Raw genomic sequence first — 6,000 nt, 5'->3', positions numbered from 1 at the left:
AGGATCTGTAAGATTTCAAAAAGTGTGATTACCAATTCTAATATTCTACCAGTATACTCATTTATGAAGTCATATTTACTGTGAACGGAGCAATTACAGCATCTATTTTTTTCTGTCAAGTCTTCTAACTAAATACACAATATTAAGCCGCAGAGATGTTATAATGAACCTTCAACGATATTTGCTATGGACTAGGTGTGCACACTGAGTTACATGCCTCATGGAGAAGGTTATGTGGACATACAATCAGCCCGCGAAGTTACGCAAGCCTTTAAATGTATATAAGAAGCCAACAATTACTTTCGAAGATGGCACTGTGTACAAAATGTTTTATCTTGGAACCGACGCAGATAATTCTGCACAGTGCCGCCGCAAGGCTTTGCGACGGCCAGACAATCTTTTTCTTGAAGGTCAAATGAGCTTTGAAACAACTACCAGTGTATCCTACCAGCCAAAAGGGAAGTGCACACCTGCTGAATGTTGTAAGCCACAGAGATATTACAAGGCACCTTCAACGCCAATTGCTAAGGACTTGGTGTACACACTGAGATACATGCCTTCCGGTTAATTTGTCTATGTAGGAAACGAAGAAGTAGACTCGACAGACCAACAGTGAACGTGCTGTTATGAATGTCGCTTATAATATCACGCAGAGTAAGGAATTCACTGCACAAGGGAATAACTTAGAACATAGATGACTTGGCTTGTATTCACCTGTCGTTGAAAGAAATGATACATAACTCTTCCGTAATAATTTATACTACAGGAAGACTCCTGGTGCGAAGCATCCTGGATTTCATACAGTCCGCCTTCGGATCTGGACCACCGAGTGTCTTGAAACTACCGTCCAGTCTCGCATGACGAAGAGGACATCAGCATGAACCGTGTTCTCCCGGTGAAGTTCGCTTTGCTCAAGTCTTGCGTCGTTAACCGAGGGGGAAGGAACTGAATAGCACGCAGAGTATGGATGTGAATTCACATGAGAATACAATTTAAGATCGATAACTTGAATTGTATTCAGCTATCGGTGACGGAAATACTACAGATTTATTCCATATTATTATTTTCTTCGATAAGTCTCCTGGTGAAAAGACTTGTGAGTCTTCTACAGACCGCCTTTGAGTCTGGACCAACGAGGATCTTGAAAACACTGTCCAGTATCGCATGTCGAAAGGACGCCAGCATGAACCGTTTTCCCCCGGCGGAATTCCCTCTCCTCAAATATCGAGGGTTTAACCTAAGTGAAAAGGACTCAATAATCGAGAAGAAACTCACCCGATTTGGGCGATGTGATGGAATCAGACTCTACAGCGGTGCACGCGCCACAATTTTGGGTTTATGCTCTCCCATAATCAAATTAATATTAAATCCACCAGATCAAAGAGAAATCAAAACACAGGTGCTCATACAATGAAAACAATTAACATACATTCCTTATAGACCAATTGCTAAGCAATGATCCCGAAACAGACAAAGTTAAATGCTACGCAACGGCTAAGTAATTACGCAACAGTACTTGAACCATTGCTATGTGAGATTCACGGGCCTAAATGAAGTATTCCCCGAAGCATGGTACTCTCCGAGCCTATCTTAATGGACAGACCGGTTTCTTTGTGTTCGTGAGTCCGTCAGTAATATGACTGCTTTGGTTCATTCGTTTGACCTGTTGCTGCCAGAAAATGTTGGCTAACGCAAACGGATGCTTCCGGAAGCCAGCTGTGGCAGCTGTTACACAGCAGCAAATTGATAATTTTCAAGTTTGTTCCATATAATTTTTTATATTTGTGAATTAGTGAAACTTATATTAAAGGATCTTTAAGATTTCAAAAAATGTGATTACCAATTCTAATATTCTAGCAGTATATTAATTTATGCAGTCATATTTACTATGAACGGAGCCATTACAGCATCTACTTTTTCTGTCAAATCTTCTAACTAAATACAAAACATTAAGCCGCAGAGATGTTATAATGCACCTTCAACGATATTTGCTAAGGACTAGGTGTACAAACTGAGTTACATGCCTCATTGAGAAGGTTATGTGGACATACAACCTCAGCCCGCGAAGTTACGCAAGCCTTTAAATGTATATAAGAAACCAACAATTCCTTTCGAAGATCGCCCTGTATACAAAATGACTTATCTTGGAACCGACGCAAATAATCCTGCAGAGTGTCGCCGCAAGGCTTTGCGACGGCCAGAAAATCTTTTCCTGAAGGACAAATGAGCTTTGAAACAACTACCAGTGCATCCTACCAGCCAAAAGGGAAGTGCACACCTGCTGAATGTTGTAAGCCACAGAGATATTACAAGGCACCTTCAACGCCAATTGCTAAGGGCTTGGTGTACACACTGAGATACATGCCTCCTGATGAATTTGTCTATGTAGGAAACGAAGAAGTAGACTCGACAGACCAACAGTGCCCGTGCTTTTGTGAATGTCGCTTATAATATCATGCAGAATAAGGAAGTCACTGCACAAGGGAATAACATAGAACATAGATCATTTGACTTGTATTCAACTGTCGGTGAAGGAAATGATATATAATTTTTCCATATTAATTTATACTACAGGAAGACTCCTGGTGCGAAGCATCCTGAATTTACTACAGTCCGCCTTCGTATCTGGACCACCGAGTCTCTTGAAAATACCGTCCAGTCTCGCATGACGAAGAGGACGTCAGCATGAACCGTGTTCGCCCGGCGTATTTCCCTCTCCTCAAATATCGCGTGTTTAATCCAAGTGAAAGGGACTCAATATTCGAGAAGAACCTCACCCGATTTGGGCGATGTGATGGATTCAGACTCTACACCGGTGCACGCGCCACAATTTTGGGTTTATGCTTTCTCATAATCATATTAATATTAAATCCACCTGATCAAAGAAAAGTCAAAACCCAGGCGCTCATACAAAGGAAACAACATATTTTCTTTATAGACCAATTGCTAAGCAACAATCCCGAAACAGACAAAGTGACAAAGCTAGGCAACGGCTACGTAACTATGCAACAGTACTTGAACCATCGCTAGGTGAGATTCACGGACCAAAATGAAGTATTCCTGGAAGCATGGTACTCTCCGAGACTATATTACTGGACAGACCGGGTTTCTTTGGGTTCGTGAGTCCGTCAGTAGTAGGACTGCTGCTGTTCATTCCTTGTGACCTGCTGCTGCTAGAAACTTGTGGCTGACGCACACGAATACTTCGGGAAGCCAGCTGTGGCAGCTGTTACACAGCAGCACTTTGATAATTTTCAAGTGTGTGGTCTAGTGAAATGTTATATATGTGATTTACTTAAACTTGTATTCAAGGTTCTGTAAGATTTCATTAATTATGATTACAAAATCTAATATTCTACCAGTATATGCATTTATGCATTCATGTTTACTGTCAACGGAGCCCTTACAGCTACTAATGTTTTTGTCCAATCTACTAATTATTACACATCATTATATTTTACTGTAATGTTGCGCTGAAATGTATCTATATAAATAATGTCGCATGTTCGGAATCCATAAGACACTTCCATAGTAACGCTAGAACAGATCATTGCATAGGTAACGACACTAGCGGTATTGTAACCCCAACAGTTGGCCGTTGCCTAGGAATCGCAGAATCAACAAATGAGACTGTCCCCTTCGGCGGTTAATTTCAAATTAACTTCTGAAAAAAGTCACAGTAATGTTACAACTGACCGTCAGTCAGTCTGTCTGTCTTGGTTTCGAGACCCAGCTGGAGCTCATGACCAGATATTTCTTTTGAATGAAAGTTACTGTCTTGTCCTTGTGGGGCGCCCTCACTGGCGAGAGGTCGGGTCTGTCATTTGTCAGTCAGTCTGTATTAATATGTCCACTGTCTGTATTTACATATTTTACATACACACTTATTTCTTACTTTTATGTACAATATATACAAGGCCTCTGTCAGTCCAGGCTCAGTACAGCAGATTACGCACTAATTCCAGTATTATTCACTTCCAGGGCAGTCTAGTCACTTGAACGGTCGTATGCCTGACCGCCGCCAAGTTTAAGCCTCTTATACTTTCTGTGAAGGGCTTCGCCTTGTCCGATGTTGCGAACATTCTCATTCTCATGATTTTGTATGACTTCTGCTTGTTGCCTGCATAATTTTGTTATAAAGTCATATACGTACGGGATTTTGAATGCCATGTGCAAATCGCGGACCGGTGTGCGCATCAGAAAATTGGCAATGATGCGCAGAACCTTGTTTTGCAGACGCTGCAATTTCACTAGATGAGTGTCTGCCGCAAACTCCCAGGCGGGACTAGCATAAGTCATAAATTTAATGCTAGCGCTCAATCGCTCATTTCTGAATAAGGAATACACTCTAATGAATGTTCTGAAGGCCTTGGCTTCGATCATTTCTATGTGAAATTTCCAAGTCANATTTTGTATGACTTCTGCTTGTTGCCTGCATAATTTTGTTATAAAGTCATATACGTACGGGATTTTGAATGCCATGTGCAAATCGCGGACCGGTGTGCGCATCAGAAAATTGCCAATGATGCGCAGAACCTTGTTTTGCAGACGCTGCAATTTCACTAGATGAGTGTCTGCCGCAAACTCCCAGGCGGGACTAGCATAAGTCATAAATTTAATGCTAGCGCTCAATCGCTCATTTCTGAATAAGGAATACACTCTAATGAATGTTCTGAAGGCCTTGGCTTCGATCATTTCTATGTGAAATTTCCAAGTCACTCTTATCGAAGATTACACCTAGGTATTTTGCACTATTTACAAATGGAATATTTCTTTCATTTAGAGTAAGACAAGACTCAGGCGGTCGACGACCACGAGAGAAGTAGACCCCCTGAGTCTTATCTTAATTAATTTTTATATTCCAGCGCTCACGTCAGGTCTCAATTGAGGTGAGACCGCGCTGTAGTTTTCTAACAACAAAACCCTCCTTGCGATCTGTCGCATATAGACAGGTGCCGGCCGCAAAGTGGGCCAGGTGAAAACCACGTGTTTAGGGAGCATCATTTATACACAAATTGTAAAGTGTAGGGGAAAGGACAGAAACTTGTGGCACCCCTGCTTGCATTTCCCTTTGCGTTGACATTTCGCCTTCAACCGAGACCCTAAATTTACGTTTAGAAAGAAAGGACCCAATAAGCTTGGTCAAAGTGTTAGAGAATTCCAATTTTCATAACGTAAACAGCAAGCCTGCGTGCCACATGGTATACAAGGCTTCTTCGATGTCCAAGAACACTGCAGCCGTAAACATTTTATTGTTGAAATTAAGGGTCACGTGGTCCGCCAGCCTCATACATTGCAAAGTCGTGCCGTGACGTGCACGAAAACCAAACTGACTTGAGATGAGCAAGCCTCTTTCTTCAATATATTTACGGAGGAATTTCAAAATTACTTTCTCAAATAGTTTTCCTGTCGTGGACAGGAGGCTGATCGGACGTAGATTTTGAGGAAATTTCGAGTCTTTACCCGGTTAGGTAAAGTTATTATTTTTGCTTCCTTCCAAGTATTTGGAAAATGAGAGAGCCGAAAACAGTGATTGGATAAATGAGTTAGGTGAACCAATGGTCGCCTTGAAGGTGCCTGAGGCATTCATTTGGGATGCCGTCAATTCCACAGGGCTTTTTTTAATTTAAGTGATTTTATTAATTTCTGAATATCACATGGTCTGATCCTTAGGGGGGGGGTTTCATCCTCGGCTTCCAGCAGACCTTGAACTCTAGCCTCCACCCGCTCTTCATGGTTTTCGTCGCACTGGTCATGTGGCATGAACTGAATTTCCAAACAGTCTTCAATTTCTTTGGCTTTCTCAGAAGAATGAAATTTTAGGCCAGAAGAACCATGAATGGCAGTTGGTGCCCTTGGTCCGTCTCTCTTAAGGAGAGATTTCGCAATGGGCCATATACTCTGAGGTGTGACTTCAGCGTTACCTATTTTTGTTTCCCGTCGTTCAAGTGTCTCCTTACGGGTCATTGGCCTGATTGCTTTGGTGACCCAATTGACTGT

Source organism: Cryptotermes secundus, unplaced genomic scaffold (genome assembly GCF_002891405.2).
Source record: "Cryptotermes secundus unplaced genomic scaffold, Csec_1.0 scaffold2396, whole genome shotgun sequence".
Lineage (NCBI taxonomy): Eukaryota > Metazoa > Arthropoda > Insecta > Blattodea > Kalotermitidae > Cryptotermes > Cryptotermes secundus.
This window is presented reverse-complemented; position numbering follows the sequence as displayed.